Source organism: Saimiri boliviensis, chromosome 10 (assembly GCF_048565385.1).
Source record: "Saimiri boliviensis isolate mSaiBol1 chromosome 10, mSaiBol1.pri, whole genome shotgun sequence".
Classification (NCBI taxonomy): Eukaryota; Metazoa; Chordata; class Mammalia; order Primates; family Cebidae; genus Saimiri; species Saimiri boliviensis.
The window spans coordinates 12,091,841-12,113,239 of NC_133458.1; the positions used below are offsets into that span (position 1 = coordinate 12,091,841).

Sequence of the window (21,399 nt, forward strand, 5' to 3'; positions counted from 1 at the left end):
CTTGTGATCCATCTGCCTCGGCCTCCCAAAGTGCTGGGATTACAGGTGTGAGCCACTGTGCCCGGCCTCGGCATATCAGAATTTCTAGAAAGACATGAGATTTCTCTTCAGTGAAGAAAGTGGTTGCCTCTGAGGTTGTTCAGTAAAATTTATGCTTTCCTATTCCCGCCAGGCACTGCTCCGAAGTAGAGCAAAATTCCTTTGGCACTTCCACATTAGAACAAAATCTCTGATGCCAAATGGACTTATATACTCACTTCCATTAATCCTACAATGTCCCTGCCTATAGTTAGGGCTTTTCTTATTTTATTTTATTTTGGTTTGAAGTGTGTACCAATTCTAATACAGCAAATTTAATACAATTTTTTTTATTAGATCAAAATCAAAAGAATGTTTCATATGATTTAAGGCAGGTTCATTGAATTTCTTGTTTTTGATGGAAGTAAATCTTCATTTGGAAAAATGCCTTTTATCCTTCTTGCCATGTACTCAATGCTTGTTTATAAATTTGTGTTGACTACCAGAGAAGCCTTTTGCTTGTAAGTTTAGTAAACCTTATTCAAAATACTCATGATTGACTCTGCTGAATTATATTTCCCTTGTGAGAGAAATGAAGGATGGCAACAAAGATGTTCAAAAGTAGGATTTAAAAAAATCTCTTCAATAATAGGAACTGAAACCAAGCTAATCTAAATTTTGACTGTGCTTTTCTCATTTTTATTTCTAAGTTGAGTTTTTTCTAAGAAAAAAAAAAAAGCTTTCTATGCTGAAAAATAAACTGGAGAAGCAAGTTTACTACCAAAAGATGAATATATTATGTAGTAGTAGCAGTTTTAGCAACTGAAGTTTCCATTGTTGGGATGGTATAAAAGAAGTATAATGTAACAGCATATTCGCTGTCAGTACACAGAACTCATCTATACATTTTTATTGGATTACCAGGTAACCTTGTTTAACTTTGGCTACATCACTGCTTCTCAAGGTCTCTCTAAAAGGCGGTGTTTAGATTAGGCTGTCCTTATTCAAAACACTACTTTGAGCATTGAGATGACAAAGAAAGCCTTCTTCGGGAGCCAGGTCATGAGGTGTCCCTGCAGGATCTGCCCTTCATGGTAGTTATTTAATTTAAGAGTTAGACCTTTGAGGAAACTTTGTTTAAAGAAAAAAATCATGGCTTAAAAAGAAACGAAGTTTATATACCACTGAGATAGAATGTTCTTAAGTTTTTCTGACATTCCAGTTATTTTATAATGATTTTTCTGCTTTCGTACCGTGACTTTTTATTTAGAAGGGGAAACAGTGACCCAATGAGTATTCATTGAATATTTTTAAGCAGTTCTTCCATTAGCCAAGGTTCCAATTTGCTAGCCTTTTTGTTTTTCTTTTAGACAATCTACCAAGGGGGGATATGCTGAGAGACATATAGTTTTATATGAATATTAATCTATAAAATCAAGTGAAATGGTTCAGTAATCTAATAGATAGAGAGCTTTATTGTACTGATGCATATGTGATTCAAAAGATAATTACATAAGATTAAACTCCTTTTCTCAGCCAATCAGAATAGAGATCCTGTTCATTTTTACAACCTATAATAAACTTTGTGGATGAGAAATTGTGATATTAATCTCAAGTACAATGAAAGAAATAAAATATTATGAATAAAATTTTTCCTCAGGCTTACTGGGTAAAAAAATGTGGACTCTATTTACAAGAATCATTAAAATGCTGTATTCATTATTTATAGACTAGAACAATAAGAAAATGATAAAACAATAAGGAAATTGCATAAAGAGATGAAATGTGAATCATATTTATCTAAGAGAAGAATTAATGTTGGTAATATTTTTATAAGGAAAGAAATTCTATAATAATCACTCTGAATAGATTTAGATTTTTGGCAAGATTACTATTCTACTCTGTAGAAAGAATATATATGCTGAAAATAAAATGTCATCCAATATTTACATAGTATTTACGATCTGCTAAAGCTGTGTTCTAAGCTGTTGTCATATATTCACTCATTTAACTTTTCCTACAATGCTACAGGATTTATAGTGTTTTCGTCTTTATGTAACATATGAGAAAACTGAGGTCCAGTGAGATTAAGAAACTTGCTCAAGTTACACAGCTAGAAAGTTATGCTGTTGAGAGTTTCATTTAGCCAACAAGTGAAAGTGTTTACTACTAAACAAGGTGTTTAGGTTACTAATGAAGTGTTTACTACTAAAAAAAAATTTAAACTGTTATCTTCAAACTCTGTTTCTTCTCACTGTCACACACTTATCCCCAGATATCTCCTGGATACTTTCAGCTACAATGCTACAGCACTTTGAATTCTCTCTCTCAATGTGAATCCTGTAGAATTTCTACTCTTTCCTCTCAGTCATGAACCAACGTAGAGGACGGAGCTGGAAACAACTTTCAGGTGCAAAAATGGACTGCATGATTTGTAGGAAATGGAAATTAATAATTATAATGATAACAAAACCAAATACAGTGGAGTTGTTTTTAACTGTTACCATGGGTAAGCAATTTGAAACTGTGTCCGTGTTAAAATATTCCTCTCCTTTGAGACCCAGTGCTCCCACAGCCAACCTTTCCTTCACTTGCAACAATTCTTACCTCCGATTTATTTATGAGACTTCTATACTGCTGATTTCATCAACAGCCATGCATAACATGCAGCTGAAAATGTAACTTACCAAGGATGCCTGCCTTGTCCCTCTCTCTATCATCCCTGAACCATCAATCAAAACCTTCTGTCAGTTTGTCCTTTTTGCTATTTCCAGCACCTGTTCTCTGTATTCTTTTCGTTGTTTTTATTAACACTTTGTTTCAGTACTCACCAATTGACATACTTTAAAATACACTCAGTGTTCTCTTCATTTAAAAAAGAAATACTTATTAATTGAATTTTCTAAGTTAGGAAAGTGTAAGAAAGAAGAGGCAAATCAGTTATAGTATCAATAACTGGAGTCAACCAATGAAAATATTTATACATATATCCCCCTAATTTATTTATTTATTTATTTATTTTTGAGATGAAGTCTCACTCTGTGGCCCAGGCTGGAGTGCAGTGGCATGATCTCGATTCACTGCAACTTCCGCCTTCCGGGTTCAAGCAATTCTCATTCTCGTTTCAGCCTCCCCAGTAGCTTGGACTATGGGCACACACCGCCACTCCCAGCTAATTTTGTATTTTCAGTAGGGACGGGGTTTTGCCATATTGGTCAGGCTAATCTCGAACTCCTGACCTTAGATGATCCACCCCTCAGCCTCCCAGAGTGCTGGGATTATAGGTATGAGCCAACACGCTCAGCCCTTAAAGTTGGTTTCTATTCTCTTGTCTGTTTTCTCTTTCTGTCTCTTAACCAATCTCTCTATGCCTACCTATACATAAGTATCTCTTTAAAAAAATCAGGCTCATATTTTATACATAGTTGTATTCCCTGCCTTTTTCATTCATTTAGTTTAAATAACTCATAAGAACACTTGACAGTCAATGGGTATTGCTTTTTTTTTGTTTCAAAAGTAATATTTCTTAAAGTAATGAAGTGTACATGTGGTTAACGATTTTTTAAAATGAAATAAAAAATAAAAATAATAATTCATAATCTTACCATTATTTTGCCACACCTTAATCAAAATTTTCCTTCACTATTTCTCATTTAGATTACTAATAATGACATAATTATGCTCACGTTTGCATTCCTTTCTCACCTGGATTTACCCTCATCTCTCAACCTACCATCGATACTGCTTCCAGAATGATCTTTTTTTTCTTTTCGACACAAAGTCTTAATGTTTCACTCTGTCTCCCACGCTGAAGTGCAGTGACACGACTCTGCAGTGTCAAGTAATCTTTCCATTTCAGCCTGCAGAATAGCTGGGTCTACAGGCATGCACCACCATGCCTGGCCCATTTTTGTATTTTTGGAGACATGGGGCCTCACTACATTGCCCAGTCTGATCTTGAACTCCTGGGCCCAAGGGATCCTCCCACCTCAGCCTTCCAAAGTTCTGGGATTACAGGTGTAAGCCATCATGCCTAGTCCCAGGGTAATATATATATATATATATATATATAATTTTACGAATGTGATGAATTACCATCTTCTACTCTTGAGCTTTACTATACCATAGACGTTAACCCAATATACCAATACTCAAGCTTCCTCTAAAAGTATTTCCCCTATTTCACATAATTGGCTTCATTCCTCAACCTGATAGATGTGGAAAGAAGTTGTATGTTAGGTAAGACTAGTAATCTCAGTAGGGCCAAGGCAGAATTTGGGTGCTATGAGATTGGGTCACCACAGAATCAGAAAGTGAAACCATCTAGACTTCTGTTTCAAGTCGGAATTTGTTCTGAGAAATGGGGTTAGAGCTAAATCCATTTAAAATCTAGTTACATTCTTTGTAGCCCATCTTCATTTCTGCTGGTTTCCAAATCCTAAATGATGAGGTTTTGGAACAAGCAGAAATGATAACTGGCTGAAAAGAACGGAACTGGATTATAAAGAGCGAAATAGTTGAAAAGGATTGAATTTAGGTTAGTAACAAATACCTTAGCAGAGTTTTATCCAGAAAGGGCCTATGTGATATTATTTCTTAAAATACTAGCATAACAGTGACATGGAGGATTAAATTATTGGGGAAGTGGTAGAATATTTTAGAGAGAAGACAACTCATGTGCTACTGTAGTTCTCATACTGTGTGATGAGGATAGAGGATAGGTTAGTACAATAGCAGGGTAGATAACATACATTCCACCAGTTGTCACCAGTGTCAAAGCCTGAGCCATGGCTGTCTGTGCACTGCTAATGCCTAACATCTCCCTGGCACATAATAGTCATGCAGGAGGTTTTCTTGTATTTGGTTAGAGTGGCTTAGCTACACAGTTTCCATGGGGTTCCAAGTCGAATGCTCAGTCTCATGCATCGATGTTTTCTAGGATTTCCATTTTAATTTTGTTTATTAATTAGAATCAAATTGACTGTCCCCTGTGAGGGTGATCATTTGACAGGACATCTGCCACATTAAGAATTGAGTTTTTTATTTTTTTATTTTATTTTATTTTATTTTATTTTATTTTTTTTGAGACAAAGTTTTGTTCTTGTTGTTCAGGCTGGAGTGCAATGGCACGATCTCAGCTCACTGCAACCTCTGCCTCCCAGGTTCAAGCGATTCTCCTGTCTCAACCTCTGGAGTAGCTGGGATTACAGGTGCATGCCACCATGCCCAGCTAACTTTTGTATTTTTAGTAGAGATGGGGTTTCATCATATTGGTCAGGCTGGTCTCAAAATCAGGTGATCCACCAGCCTCAGCCTCCCAAAGTGCTGGGATTACGAATGTGAGCCACCATGCCCCGCCAATATTTTATATACAGTAAAATAACTTTACCTGCCAGTTTGAAAAATTCTTGGATGTGATGTATTTTCAAGAATTTTTCTCTAGATACTTTGTAAATGAAGCTTAGATTATCTTTATTTGCCTTTATTTGATGTAGTTTATTGGATGAATTTGCTTTCAAAAACTACCATTCATCAGTGTTTTGAGTTACAATTTTATCTGTTTGTTCAACTTGTTTCACTGCTGTTGATTTAGCTTAAAGGCATGATGTAATTTTTAAACAGCATTTCTAGCTATCTAAAGTAATTCTCAGTTTTCAAAGTGCCCGGAAAAGCTCTTGCTTTTTGTCTCCCCACAAAAGATTCTTATATTTCTACACTTTTATCCCTAAATATAATAATTTTAAAACACCAATAGGATTTTTTTCTTCTCATATAGAATGTAATTGAGTGATCAATCCCTAATACAAAGTGCTTCCACTGCAAAGAGCATTTCTGTTATTTTACATAGGCCTAGTCAATTTGAAGCCAAACTTGGTAAATTATTTCACATCTGTTAATGAGGAAATTCTGAGATCAAAATAAAAGACACGTGAATTATCCAAGTCTTAGTTAAAACGAAACACTGTGTTCTGTGATAAAAATAGTTACTTGCTACAAAACAACAAAATTAGGGTTTGGGATGACATGTCATCATCACTATTGTATTAAAAGAAAACCGTGATTTTTAACATCTTCTAAGAGTAATAAACAGCATTTTCACTTGGACTCCTGCCACAAAGCTCTGTTTCCTGACCAGCACATGTTCTCTCTCTATTTGATGTTATGCTACCGATAGAGACAGAGGAAGTTTTTTGCAAATCTGACATTGCCATAATCAAAATAATGAACATACTTATTGGCATCTGCTGCATTTCCTAACTGGTGAAAGCTTTGGTTATAAATACTTTTACAGAAAAAAGTGGAGACTCCAAATAAAACCATGAATAAACTTCTGCTGGCCCCAAACTATATTTTTAAAAGGACAATTTGAGCCAAAGTATGTTATTTTCCAGCTACTGATGCTAACGGAAGGAAAATGTTGTTTAAATGCTTAGCAGATGTTTAGTGGTTTTATCATCATCATTACCCACAAGCTATGCTAAATTATGCAAATCTGTTTTGAAATTTAAAGCTTATATATACTTATTATACTTTATTTTCTTACCATTTGGTAATAACCTCATTAGGATAAGAGCTAGGTGTTTATTTTTTATTAATAAGAATACTTTGGTGTGAAGGTTACTTTATTTTCCCTTTTTGCATATCTTCCATAGTTACATTATAATAACAAATAAGAGTGAAAAGTGGGAAGCCTCACAGTGGTATTCGTCCTATATTTCTACCTATTCCAGTTAAGAAGATATAAACTCCATGTTTGTCTGGAGTCAAGATTGCCAAAGCTGTATCCTATGCATTCCAGCCACGTACCAAACACTTCCTCTGGAGATTCACTAAGAAAATCAAACTCCTCATTCTCACTCATTCACTAAACTAGACAGACAGATGACAGCGATTCCTCCCCATCCCACTCTCACTGGAGCTAGTGACCAGGTCTCAGTGTTCTAGATCATTGGCTCTTCATTAACCTCTTTTTGCTATCTTGAGCTACTGCATCTCCCTGCAAGAAGATCCATTGCCCGGGTACTTTTGCTTTCCTCCTTATAAATAACTTCCACAAACTTAGAATCTAGGGATATTCATCATATTATTAGCATGCTTCAGTTCCTTTCTTGTCCAAACATCTTGGCATGAAATATATGGGTCTCTACAGACTTGCAGGTTTCAACTCTTGCCTTGCTATGTCCTAGCTTTGTGACAAGAGCAAAGCACACTCTGTGTACCTCAGGATAATCACAATGGGATATAGCTCAAAGATGTGTGTGTTTGTATCTATGTTTTCAGTGAATAAGTTAGTGTGTATAAAATGATTACAACAGTGCCTGGCACATATAGGCATTATATATAGTCCCTACTGTTATTATTGTTTCATCTTGACCAAGTTTCCTCACTGTTATCTTAAAAACCTACCTTCTCCCATCCCTACCCTATGCTCTATACATCCATGTATGTATACGCATGCACATATACCTACATGCATGTGCACACACATATACACACACACAGAATATGCTCTAGTCAGATCAAACTAACTGAATACTTAGAGAAATTTCACCATAGTTTCATGCCCCAACCCTTTCATTTGCCATCCCCTCTACCTGGAATTCCATCCTTTTAACATAGCTGACCATCAATTTTTCTGCTAAATATTCAAATTTAGCTCAAGCAATTTTCTCCAAATTTATTTGCCCTATTGCCATTTTCCAGCCTCCTTTCATCATTGGGATGCAGGACATGACTATGGTCCTGATGGCAGTTTACTGAAATGTACAAAGTATTCTTTCTCTTGCCAGCCTGTGGATATCTGGAGGGCAGTGACTTGTGTTTCACCCATGTTGTATCACCAGAGGTTTCTGCACAGAGTAGCAGCTCAGGTGTTTCTTGCTAGAATAAATGACTTAGTAATTACCACTTCTAGGTAACTTAAGCATTTTTTAAAAAGGGGTATTTCAAAAAGAAATAAAAAACCAGAGTCTTGAATCCAAGTTCTATCTCTACCTTCTTGACATGCTGTAACAAACATTCTCCTTTCCTTTTTTTCTTTTGTCCTTCCTTCATTCCTTTCATGAACACTTGCTGTGAATTAGTGATGTGCTGGTACCATGCTAGGCACTGAGGATACATAAATTATAGGAACATCATTGTCTTTTCCTTGAACACCATGAAAATTTAATTTTCAAATCCTTTGTATTGACTTAGGGAAAATACTTGTTCACCTAGCAAAATAGCAAAATATCGTTTATCTTTAACATGTAAAGAAATAGTCCTGAATAGACATTACATTTTCTGAATTCTAATGAAATTTGCCATTATAAAATAAATGTATGTTAAAAGCGCTATTACAACATAATTCTATATTAGAATTTTTAATCATTCAGTAAACTGCTTATAGTGAGTACATTACTTTATTTCATATTTTACCCAGAATTTTACCTAGAAAATGTTGAACTCTTTATCCGATTGGTTATAAACACTGGGAAAAGACGTAAGAAGGCTAATCTTCAAACTCCAGGTCTGGAAGTTTATCAGTAATTTTAATGTCTACCACACTGGGGTTAAGATAAGGATCTGAAGCAGATGATACATATATCCTTCTGGTCGCAGTATAAATTGTTGTACTTATTGAATCACATGTGAGCATTATTGGGAAGGATACAAAGGGAGGATATTGTGAGGACGTGGGAAAGAAAAAAGTTACAGAAGTGACAATATTCTAAAGATGCTCATGGTTGTGAGAAGAGGACCTGCAGGCACCATACACAGATGGAGTGATTTGACTCATGCAGAATCATTTTCACACAAACTAAGAACCAAGCTGTAGCATAATGCTAGGGAAGCAGTAGTAATCCACCTAATAAAGACTCTGGAAGTATTTCTTGGTGATGATAGGCAAAAACATTATCTGATAACAATGTATAATCAAACTTTGGGCATCAGACTCGGTGGGATAAAATAGTTGAAGGACCAAGAGAAGGTGATCAGAAAGCAGTGCAACAAAATTTTATCTCTTGTTCTCTTTTCAGTTCCAAAATGTTTCTACTCTAGGTCTGCAAGAAAATATATCTGCTAGGTTTCCAATAATTCTAAGTCCCCGGAGAAATCTTCCCAAATGCTTAAAACTAAGTTTTTTTTAAAAAAAAATTATAAGGTTTTAAAAGCTTCTGTGTAACAGAATTATATATTAATCAGCTATAATTATATATTCTAAACTATAACTTTAATATTTTATTAACCACATTAATTACATAGTAACCAAACTATTGACTCAAATGTGAAAATATTTTAGTGTATAATACAATTCAATTAGTTTTTTTTTTTTTTTTTTTTTTTTTTTTGAGACGGAGTTTCGCCCTTGTTTCCCAGGCTGGAGTGCAATGGCACGATCTCGGCTCACCGCAACCTCCGCCTCCTGGATTCAGGCAATTCTCCTGCCTCAGCCTCCTGAGTAGCTGGGATTACAGGCACGCACCACCATGCCCAGCTAATTTTTTGTATTTTTAGTAGAGACGGGGTTTCACCATGTTGACCAGGATGGTCTAGATCACTAGACCTCGTGATCCACCCGCCTCGGCCTCCCAAAGTGCTGGGATTACAGGCTTGAGCCACCGCGCTCTGCCTTTCAATTAGTTTTATTATATGTTTATTAACTCTATGGGACAATCTATAATACCAGGTGCTTTCTATACCAGTAAAACTTTAATCTTTTTTTAACAAGAACAAAGTAAGTCTGAACAGTTAAGAACATGCTGTGGCTGCCTTGAACTTGGTCTACACAAATCTAAGCTTATGTTGCTTCTGCAACTATCATACTGTAAATGATGATATAGGTGGCAAATACAGATGATTTCAAGATAATTTTGCATAAATTGATAATTAGACCTAGCTGGAAATTTTCACTGAAAACTAGTGAAATTTTTTGGCATGCATTTCCTAATCATGATTTTCACAAAGGACAAACATCTTATACAAGCATTACTTTATGCCAAAGTCACAAAGAAAATATCAGATTATATATATATGTCTTGAAAAATTTGTCAGTTCTTACAAAATTATGAAATATATAAACTATAATTAAGATAACATTTGAAGAGGCAGAAGTCAAAACAGCAAGATGTATCGGGATTGGCTCACTGACAGCAAGCTGTGGGAATTAGGAGACCTGGACCCAGAGTCAGCTTCATCAGTAATCAGGTGTCATCACCTTGAGCAAATCAGTTTTCCTCTCTTGGGCTTTTGTTTCTTCATCTGTAAAATTAGGAGGCTGGACTATATTTTCTCTAAGACTTCTTCTACCTCTTAAATTCTATGAGCCATAATCTTTAGAGAGTTTTGGTCTTATCATTATAACTTCTATTGTAAAAATAATGTCAGTCTACAAATCTGACACTATCAGCCAGGATTCAAAAGTACATTAGCAAATGTCCTCTAAGCTGTGACATTATTGGTCACAGTATGTTGAAACATTCTTTTGAAAGCTCCTTGAAGTAATTCAAGAGTGTTAAAAAAATCACATCCTAAATCATACAAAGGTATTGCTCCAGACCCATTTCATTTACCTGAGACTTTTGAAAATTAACACAACCAACCCTAGAAAAAGTTGTAAAGGTTGTTATTTCCAAGCCTCAGCCTTCTCTCTTCTTGGTGCCCTGGAGGTGCCAATATTATTTGTCTATTTATATCATCTTCCACTTTTATGAAGATGGAAGGATTTATAATAATTAGCCATTTGAGTTTATCTCCTAATTATTTTGAGAAATGGAAACTTAGTTACAGTGAAGTCTTAGCCCAGCCCACACATTTGCATTTTATGCTTCTTTTTGCAAATAGCATTATAAAGACTTTTACCCTATTAATAGTAAGTTTAAAGGGTAATATTCTAGAAGGGAATCATTTTCGAGACAAAGGCATGTGTATTTATTAGCTTACTGACATGACTTGGCTATGCCACCACCCAAATCTCATCTCAAATTGTAATCTCCATAATCCCCAGGGGTGGAGGGAAGGACTTGGTAGGGGGTGATTGGATTATGGGGGCAGTTTTCCCCATGCTGTTCTCATGATAGTGAGTGAGTTTTCATGAGAGCTGATGGTTTTATAAATGGCAATTTCCCCCAGGCTTTTCTGTCTTTCCTACCACCCTGCGGAGGCCCTTGCTTCTCTTTTGCATTCTGCATGATTATAAATTTCCTGAGGCCTCCCAAGCCATGTGGAACTGTGAGTCAATTAAATCTCTTTCCTTTATAAATTACACAGTCTCAGATAGTGTCTTTATAACATGTGAAAACAGACTAATAATACGCACATTTCCAGATTACAAGAAGGGCAGAGGTGGAGCTGCCCTTCAAGAGAGCTCCACTGCCATCGGCTCTCTTTTCTCATTACTTGTCTTATACTCTGTGGATATCTGTCTCATTCTTCCAAATCTTTACCGTTTTGTGTATTAGCCACTAGCCATGTATGGCTATTTAAATTTAACTTAATTAAAATTAAATAAAATGTCATTTATTCAGCTCCTTAGTTTCATTAGTCACATTTAAAGTGTTACACTACCTTCTCCAAAAGGACTTGGTTGTAAGCAAGCAGGACTCATGTTACAGATTTCTCACCATATATATATATATATATATATATATATATATATATATATATGTTTACTTATTTATTTTAACCTTGATGGCAATGTATTAAAAGTTCTTTGAAAAGGATTCTTACTGGCTCGACTGGGTCTTGTGCACAATGTTTGAACTCTCACGTGGTTTGGGGAGGCAGGATGAGGGAAGTGACTGGCTGTTTCCATTCAGATTCCATGGCTAAAAACGGAGGTAGGGGAATAGCACACCTGGTAAGATATGCCTGTATAATCTGTCTTTGCTCCCTACATCGATCTTTTTATTTTATGTTCAGGGATATATGTGCAGGTTTGTTACAAAGGTAAACCTATATTATAGAGGTTTGGTTAGATTATTTCATCACCCAGTTATTAAGCTTAGTACCCATAAGTTTAGAGAGGAACAACATTACATTGATCTTTTTTTTTTTTTTTTTTCTCTCATGCTCACTTTATTTGGGAGCAGGGGCAGAAGAACCTAGGCCTGCTGTGCCCGCAAGAGTGCCCGCAGGAGTGCCCGCACCTGGCGGATCTGCCAGTCGATGCTGGAGCGTGCAATGCCGCCCAGGACACCGTACTGCTGCACACTGTGCCCGTGGTCCCACACGCGGTTCACGTCACTCAAGAACAGGGGGCTGATGATCTGCAGCTCCTGCAGTGGCAGCTGGTTGAGGGCGACCCCCTTGGTCTCAGCCATGAACACAGCTTTCGCGGAGGCCTCTTGGGCCTGGCGGAATGGCATTCCTTTTCGGACCAGGTAATAGGCGAGGTCAGTGGCCAGCAGGTCGGGGCTGAGAGCCTGTCCCGTGTTCTCTCGGTGAATCTGCAGCGTAGAGATGACGCCAGTGGCCACCTGGAGCACAGCACTCGTGGCGTCTGACACTTCAAACACGGCTTCTTTGTCCTCCTGTAGGTCTTTGTTGTAGGTGCTGGGAAGTCCCTTGAGGGTCATCAGGAGCCCGGCACACCGCCCAAACACACGCCCAGCCTTGCTCCGGATCAGCTCCAAGCTGTCGGGGTTTTTCTTCTGGGGCATCAGGCTGCTTCTGGTGCTGTAGGCATCCGAGAGCTGCACGACACTGAATTCCTGGGTGCCATAGAGGATGAGGTCCTCAGCCGTCCCGCTAAGGTGAGTCAGACACAGCGAAGCCCAGAACAAGAACTCGGCCACAAAGTCACGCTCGCCGGTGGCATCCATGCTGTTGAGAGTGACAGCCCCGAAGCTGAGTTCTGCTCGGAGCAGCTCTCGGTCCACACCCAGGGGATTGCCTGCAACGGCCCCGCTCCCCAGGGGCAGGACACAGATCCGCTTCCGCACCTCCGGCAGCCGCTCTGAGTCTCGGTCAGCGCCGCGGCGTGGCTCAGAATCCAGTGGCTCCAGCGGATGGGTTGGGCCCTCTGCAGGTGGGTGTACCCTGGGAAGAGGACATCACATTCCGCCTCTGCCCGATCCACCATGGTCCTGATGAGCTCCCAGAGAGGCCCGAGAGCATGGGGCAGGTCCGCCGCAACCGCAGCCTGAGGTCCGTGACCACCTGGTCGTCCCGGCTGCGCCCCGCGTGCAGCTTCCCTGCGGTCTCGCCAACGAGCTCCTTCAGCCGGCGCTCGTTGGCTGTGTGGATGTCCTCATCATTGGGGTTGAGTTTGAAGGTGCCCTGGGCCCACTCCTCAGCTACCTCGTCTAGGCCATGGAGTATCTGGTCCATCTCCGCCTTGGTGAGGAGCCCTGCCTTCTCCAGGCCCCTGCTGTAGGCTTTACTGCCTTGAACATCCACCTCCCACAGCTGCCGGTCGTAGGTGATGGATGCGTTGAACTTCTCCGTGATGGGGTCCACTGCACCCACAAACCGGCCACCCCACAGCTTCCCGCTCTCCGAGGCCATGCTGGGCGGTTCCTCGTCGTCCGGAGGCCTCGGTCCTTCGGGTCTCAGCCTGGCCCCGCGGTCAGTCTACATTGATCTTAAGTGTTACCATCGGATATGTTTTGACAAATGCATATACCCTTATGATCTACATAACGATGTGCTGGTTAAGATAGAAAACTTCAATTACCCTGGAAAGTTCTCTCACGCTCCCTCTCAGTCAATCTCAATCCCCCAACAAGTGATATTTTCCGTCATAGATTAATTTTGTCTATGTATTTTTTCCACACGGGCACACATTATTTTATAAGATAGTAGAGTTTTTAAAAGCATATTTTTTGTGTAGAGAAACTAAGATTTGATTCCTGACTCTTACGTTAGTTATTTAACTATCCTGGGCCTCAGGTTTCTTTTAAGTATTAATACATGTGGACAATAATTAACAACTCATTGGGTACTATGTTTATGACCTTGGTGATTAAATAATCTGTACATCAAACCCCTGTGACATGCAATTTACCTGTACAACAAACCTGCACATGTACCCCTAATCCTAAAGTAAAAGTTAAAAAAAAGAGCGACTATTTCACAGGATTGTCATAAAGAGTATGTGAGACAATGAATATAAAAAAAGATTAATAAGTCAGTGTAACGTTTGAAACAGGATATTCAGCAAATGCTAGCTTTTATTTTTATATAATCACAGATGTTTAAGGTTCTTACTCCATAACTAATATTTGAACTCTCTCTTATCTGTAACAGCGTAGAAGAGTTTAACTTTTGTATTCTCTGATCCAATGTGAAGAGGAACAATAGGTCAAGTGTTCCCATACTTTTAAGTAAAAGATTAGGGGGCATGGAAGGAAAGTTAAAAATGAAAGTTCCTAAAAAGCAAATTAAAATGTAGCACTGATGATATTCAAGTTTTTTTGATAAAATGTTTGAGCAATATCAAAACTTTGGAAGCACATAACCCAGTTTTATGAGCCTTGGAAGAACTTTACAACAGCTACTCCTGAAGTTTTATTCTGCCAGTTTTATGGATGACTCATCACAGACCAGATTTTCAATGAAACAGTTGATGATATAAACTAACCTCCTATAAAACAACTCTAATACAAATCCCATTTTTACATAATTCAATTTAATAGAACTGTCATTTTATGGAATGACAGTCACTGGGTAGCTTGTGGTTTCATGTGTTTTCTCCAGAGCGGGAGGCAGTTTCTTGCTTTGCACTCTGCTTTGAGCAAGAGGAAAACAGATTTTCTAGAGAATAAATAAGCATGGGATTCTGTAAAAGAGGAGAAGAGTGGGTCTGCCAGGCTAGAGTCTGCCTTGATTTCGAGGTTGGTCAGGGATTAGCCCTGTGAGGGAGACAGATGAACCCTGCTGATCTGCGGTTGCTTCTGAAACATCGGCTTCAGTGAGTGCAAAGAAAAAGGAGCAGGGTGTGCTGAGGCAGGGTTTTGAAGTAACTCTTTAACTGCAGCACCAACAAGGGTTCCATCAAAATACAAAACCACTTTTAAAACCCTCTCTAGTCATTATAATAAGAGTCTTAGAATATATCTGTTTTTTAAAATGTTTTGGAACATGTGAACAATGGATGTTATTCTGGAAGACACTGACTGTTCTTCACTGTCTCCCAACTTGATCACCTCATCTATCACTGCCTAACTTCCAAGAGAAAGACAATCCCTGGCTTCTTTTCCTGAGGGTGCTCTCCTATCCCAGAAGACTAGTTTGCCACCCTCATGACAGTCTGGAAGAGCCAGGAAAATAACCATCAGGGAGCAGTCTGCATCAAAAACATCCAATGACCAATGGGCATTGACATATGGAAGCTGAGCTACGTTCCCTTCCTGTGGGGCTTCCCTTTCCTGTCTCAGTTCCCCATAATCCTGTGGTATTTCTTTCAATTGCCAAATAAACCAACTTGTATGAATCTTTAACTAAAAATCTGCCTTAAGAAGGATTCAACCTGAGACAGGCATTACCCAACTGGTAAGGGAAAATATTCTTTACCAAAGCAAGTGTGATATTGGCCGAAGGCAGAGAAGAGGGAAGTTGAGACCCACTCTCTCACAAACTCCTCTGGCCTTCCTTGTCTGAATTCAATAAGGTCAACAAATATTTATAAAGTGAGGCCAACATGTAACACATTTCCCCAAAGATATTTAACAAGAGTAGAAATGTATAATAAGGTAGTTCATTCCATACTGGAAGTTTAACAAATTTTACAAAATTCCTCCCAAAGGAAAGTAAATCTATATACTTTTTAAAATTTTCTCAAGGTGAATTCTCCTTGGAATGGCATTTCTGATCAATTCCATAAAATGGCAATTTTGTCAGAATCACTTATCTAGTGATGAGTTTCAATTGCTTAATGATTTTTAGCTTCTGATGGTTTAGAATTACCTTGAACTAACCCTGATAACATGGATGGGTTAATTATGTTTTTGAAGGAATTGTATGACAGTAAGATGTGTATTCAGCTCAATATATCTTTCTTATAAGAAATCATGTTTACTTTTAGTAGATTGATGATTGTACTTTTGTTAAGATAATAACTTTAAGGAAAGGACATCTTTGAATGCAAAAAAACATATTCTGTATAGGTAGCTTCCAAGTAAGTGGTTCACTGGATTATTTAAGAGCTATATATTATTTTTACATCAATTTCCCCTTACTGTCAAAATTTTAAAATGTAGTTGAGGTTTACAAACCAGAAGATTCTATGCATTTATAGCTAAAAATTTGCTCTCCATGTACATAATATTTATGTATCTGTGACACGCATCATTTGATTTAACGTCTGCTTAACTGAAATGTGATGAGTTGACATTATCAAACTGAGCAGATTTTCTGAAACTTTAAGCCAAATGTTCCCTGTTATGTATGGAAGGAGTGGCAAAGCAGGAGGTCAAGGCCAGCAAGGGGCAGTGTATAAAAGCACCAGATACTGTCACATAGGGTTAGTCCAATATTATCATTAAAATCCATTTGAGTAGAGCAGATAAGTCAATGATCTTATATGAATATTTAATTATAGTATTTCTACTAATGCTATTTTTCCCGAATTATTGTTGCAATACAATATAGCCTGTTTCTTAAAGGAATAAATCTGAACTTTACAACAATCCAAGGAAATGAAGACCTTTTAAAAAAATAACTATAGACTGAAGATTATAAAACCTGGGCAATACATTTAATGACTCCTTGTAAAATTTAGGATGAACAGAATCTTTTAAATAACAATGTTGATGTCCAGTGCATTTTATTTTGCAATTGGAATATTACTCTGAACTGCTAAGTCATATTTGATCTTCATTAATACAATAAATATTTATTGAGTGTCTTCAGGGTGCCATGCACGATACTAGTGTCGGGTTGAAAGGCAAACAAGATGAACAGGAATTTTTCCCTTCTGGAAATAACAAACCCAGATGTGTAAATGTAAACAAAGTTGAATGGTAAATACAATGACATTCACTGTATCAAATGAGTATTTTGACTCCTGAACTGTATAGAACCCTACACTGAATGAATGTTAGAATAACAATAGTTTTTATTTAAGCACACACTTTGTACAGCAAAAGAGCATTTACATGATCTCATTTAGTCCTTATCGCACCCTTAGGAATTATGTAAAGAAGTCGATCTGGGTACTTAAAGAATATGAGATTTAAAGAATATGAGAGTCCTTCTTTAAGAAAATGAATGCATTATTTCATTCAAAAGTTCTACAACAATGTATAGCATTGCACATATATTGTTTGGGTACTTGCAAATGTAGCCTTGAAGTGTGATCTTTGTTGACTTCACAATGAAGCCTCTTCCTGACACTATTATTTTACTAACTTCTCAGGTGAGGAAATTGAAGCCTAAAGAGCTAAGGCCAATTTAAAAAGGAAATTTAGTCTAGGTGAAAATCAATATAGAATGCAGACTGTTAGGCAGAAAAATTAATACCATGGGCCTCGGTAACTGGATCCTCTCAATTCCTTAGAAAAGCAATGAAGGCCTCTTAGTTACCAATTTAATTCATTCAGGCATTGGTTGACAGGTGACATTAAGATATTTCTACAGATGGAAACACAAAAATTATGAGGTATTCATTCTTATTGCTAATATTTGTATCTAAATTAGAGAACACGTCTTGGGGACTGGGATATTTGAATCTAGCTCCCATTGGGTTACTTAAAATCTTTCAACTCATGAGTTTCTGATGAAAAGTGTTCTACTCTCCAGAATAGCCATACTAGTCATATTATTTAATTTCCAGCATTAGTGTTTGGGTGAATTAATTCATGAATTGCCCAACATGCAACAATGTCACATATTCTGTTAAAGTAGCTAAAAGGAATATGGCATTTGATGGATTTTAAGTGTCATCATGTAAATAAATAAGAAATACTAATGTCACTGAGTTAAATAAAGTAGGTTTCACAATTTTATCTATTTAGTTTTCAACACTAATCTTTCCATGATGTTTAACTCAGCTGCAGAAGACCAAAGGTTGATCAACAGCCAAGGCTTACACTCAGAAAAGTGCACTGAGATTTATGGCTACCACAGAAGCATAATTTAAAAATATAAAGAAAGCTTCTTTTTAATTTTGAGGTTTGCCAACAGAATTGGACATGTATTGAAATTTCACTTTTTAAAAATGATACTTTTATATGCACATAAACAACTCTGCTGAAATGAAATTAATCTGGATATGGCAATTTAGATTCATAGAAGCTAATATGTTAAAAATTAATCAATTACTCCCCAGTCCTTGATAAAATTCAGTATTTTCCAAGGGCACTTCTACAGCAGCCGACCAATGGTGTAAGGTGCTACGCTGTTGAGAGCACTTTAGACTTTCAGACTGAATCAATGAGAAACATTTTTAAACACAAGACAGTCCTTGTAATCACGTCATCTAATGCTCAGGTAAACCCATTAATGGGGAGATATCAGCAGGGCTCATCAAATAATCAATTTTAGTCACCTAGAAGAACACAATATACTGGACAGAAACCAATGATCATCTATGAAGAGCATTTTGTTTGTGTCTGTAAGCGCCTCGTGCCCTACTCCTGTGGGAGTGATCTGTATTTTCTAACTGTACTTCATTCTGTGTCATGACCATTCTATGTACCTTTTTATCACCCTGATGAAGTTTAAATCTTCTCATCATTGAAGCTGAAACTCAAATTTGGTTGTTCCACACACCACAAAAGTAGATGTCTTAATTACTCATAAAAGAACCTGATAATATTATGACAAAATACTCTGGTCAGTTTTGGGATTTCATTGGTGTTCTTTCAACATGCTTCATGACTTTGGGAATCTAATGCTCAAAATCACTATATGCCCAGATGATTTAAAGGTAGGGTACATACCTGGGCTGAATGTTTTGTGCTTGTTAGGTAACTCACCATCTTAAATCAGAGACACACCAGACTCCCAAATAGGTCAATCTAGCAAGGAATCTGTTGTTTTTAGCACCCCCTGGACCATTGGTGAAGTCTTCCATCCACATCTATTTAGTAAGTCAAATAGTTCATCGAATCTTAGTAGGGGCTTCAAAATAATGTGCTTCTGGCCAAACCACCTCACTTTAAGTTAGAAAACTGACCCTCCCAGTGATTGTATGTTTCACAGACTATCAGTTGAACATACTCTGCTAACTGGATGTATTTTTTAGAAGCTCTGTATATTGAACTATAGTGTCCCAGACTTTTTAAAATATTATTTTCCTTTTAGAAAATGCTTCTTATCAGAATCTTAATATATTTGAATGAGTGCTAACTATAGCATGGGAAAATATCAAATTTCAATAAATGAGTATAATAAAACTTTACCAGTTTCTACAGACCAGAAAAGCTATATTTATCTACTGATGAATTATTATTATTCATAGTCATTCTGTGACTAGTAATTTTAATATACTTAATAAACTTTAAAAATAGAGAATTTGTTTTTATACACTCTTAAGTGTAACAGTTATATGCACATAATTTTCTAATATATATATACATATATATAATCTTCTTGAAAATTCTTCCCTTAACAGCATTTGTATAGTTTTATAATATTTACTAATCGTACTTTTAATCTTGAATAAATTATATATAAATTCTAGGTTTGTTGTGTCTAATTTATAGTAATTTCTTCATGTTTGGCTCACTAATGTTCCAATATAGCTATTCAAATTTCTGCTAGTATGTCTTCAAGTACTTTTATGAAACTAAATATTTTAGGGTCATATTTCCTTAAAAATTCAGTAAAAATTATTACAGAACTATCAGGACAGGAGCCAAAGCACAAAACTCGTAGTAAAATGTGGACTAAGAAAAAAAAAAAAAAGACACCTAAATGGGCCCATGAGGACCATTATAAAGCAAAAAGGAAAACATAAAAAGTACAGCATTAAAAGATTAATGTCACCTTCAGAAAAAAAGTGAGCATTTACTAATTTTTGCCTGGTAATGGTCATTGATTTTACATCAAGGCAATGATAGATTTAATAAATGATATTTGAAAGGTAGACTTTTCTTTCAAGATTTCTACTTTAGCTACAAAATTATACCTCTTTCAAAACTGCCGGAGGAAAATTATCACCATCCTAACTTAAACCTGTATTTTTATCAGATGTCTGAAATGAAGGTCAACTTTATGCATAGTAACTGATTCCTTAATTTTTAAGCATCTTACACAAAGTGGATGTAAGCAGATTTTGGAGTTTATTAATGCATTTTTACTTTGCATTGTTTGTAGCAAAGGACCCTGGAATTGTCTGCTGGTTAAATGTGTTTATGTTAGCAAGGCCTCTATGTAAATCAACACATAAAAATCTGTTTTCATTCTTCTTTCTTTTCTCCAAAATCAACATTCAACTCCACTTTCCTTTCCTGTGTTCTGTTCCACTATTGAGCCAAAATCTGGAGGGCATGATCTTATCTCAGGGTACTTGATCAGTTCTTAATTATTTAGGTTTCTTACCTTAAAACAAAAGTGTGTGGAAGTGAAATGAACGTCCAGGGTTAGACAAATGAGGCCATGAAAAAAAAAAAAAAAAAAAAAAAAAAAAAGAAGCAGTATTATCTGACTTACCCTACAACCTATTCACAGTGCAGCAGGGAACTTGGCTCCCTTGCCCTTAGACCACAGTACTCTGGTAAACATTAGAATTTCAACAGTCTTGCAATGGTTAGTGGGGATAACAGCTGTATTTTTCTGATAAGATACTTACAGGATTATTTGAGTTATTATATTGGTATAGCCTGGTAACCAATGGTGGAAAACTATATTAACAATATACTAAGTCCGGGCATGGTGGCACACATCTGTAATCCCAGCACTTTGGGAGGCGGAGGCAGGCAGGTCACTTGAGACCAGGAGTTCGAAAGCAGCCTGGTCAACATGGGGAAACCTTGTCTCTACTAAAAATACAAAAATTAGCCTGGCATGGTGGTGCATGCCTGTAGTCCCAGCTACTAAGGAGGCTGAGGCAGGAGAATCATTTGAACCCCGGAGGCGGAGGTTGCAGTGAGCCAAGATTGCGCCATTGCACTCCAGCCTGGGTGACAGAGCAAGACTCCATCTCAAAGACGAAAACAAACAAACAAACAAACAAACCACAAAACAGTGTACTCAGATTTTCCTTTAATGATTTAATCTCACTTGCAATCTCCTCCTCTACTCCTATGGAAAGCAAGTGGAGAAACTTAAATCTAATCAAGTAATATGCACTGGGTAAAGTCTCTTTTCATTTAATATTCTCAGATTTAGCCCTTCTCCCTCTTTAATAAGAAGTTCAAAGGACATCTGTGATCTAGTCATAGGGAGGATCAGAGAGAGGGGCCTGTGACCTCAGGCTGATCTCATCCACTGATGGACGCTGCCAGCTGTCAATGG

The 21,399-nt window shown here is 37.2% G+C and overlaps 1 protein-coding gene and 1 pseudogene across 2 annotated transcripts in view; both read right to left on the bottom strand.

Annotated features, from left to right (window-relative positions):
- CNTNAP2 (contactin associated protein 2) overlaps window positions 1–21,399 on the bottom strand; it is a 2,246,749-nt gene that overhangs the window by 2,142,816 nt on the left and 82,534 nt on the right. The window lies entirely within an intron of this gene.
- Window positions 1–21,399, bottom strand: part of LOC101050662 (argininosuccinate lyase pseudogene) — a 70,176-nt pseudogene that overhangs the window by 14,319 nt on the left and 34,458 nt on the right.